Here is a 355-nt window from a genome sequence, read left to right as displayed (position 1 = left end):
ACATACATACATAGTCATTATTTACAATTATCTCTTTTTCCTAGCTACAGCAGCTCCTTGTTTGGTGGGATCATCGAACTCATAATCCTTCTCGTAATGATATTTCCCAAAGCAAGGATAAGGGCACATTCTTGTTTTGCAAACACTGCAACTGAAGAATGTTGTCACTCTGTTTGTATGCACTTTACACATTGACGCAGTTTCTAGTTTTTGCGGTGCATGGTGTAGTTCTCTTTGAAATCGAATGTCTCCTTGTGGGACAGAGGAAGGTCGACCCTTCTTTTTTATGAAGCTTCGTCCAGCAACAAGACCATCGATGACCTCAGTTGTGAAATTTTTCTGGTCTATTTTATTT

This window comes from Priapulus caudatus, unplaced genomic scaffold, assembly GCF_000485595.1.
Source record: "Priapulus caudatus unplaced genomic scaffold, Priapulus_caudatus-5.0.1 Scaffold48, whole genome shotgun sequence".
Taxonomy (NCBI): Eukaryota; Metazoa; Priapulida; class Priapulimorpha; order Priapulimorphida; family Priapulidae; genus Priapulus; species Priapulus caudatus.
Note: the sequence above shows the minus strand (reverse complement) of the source record.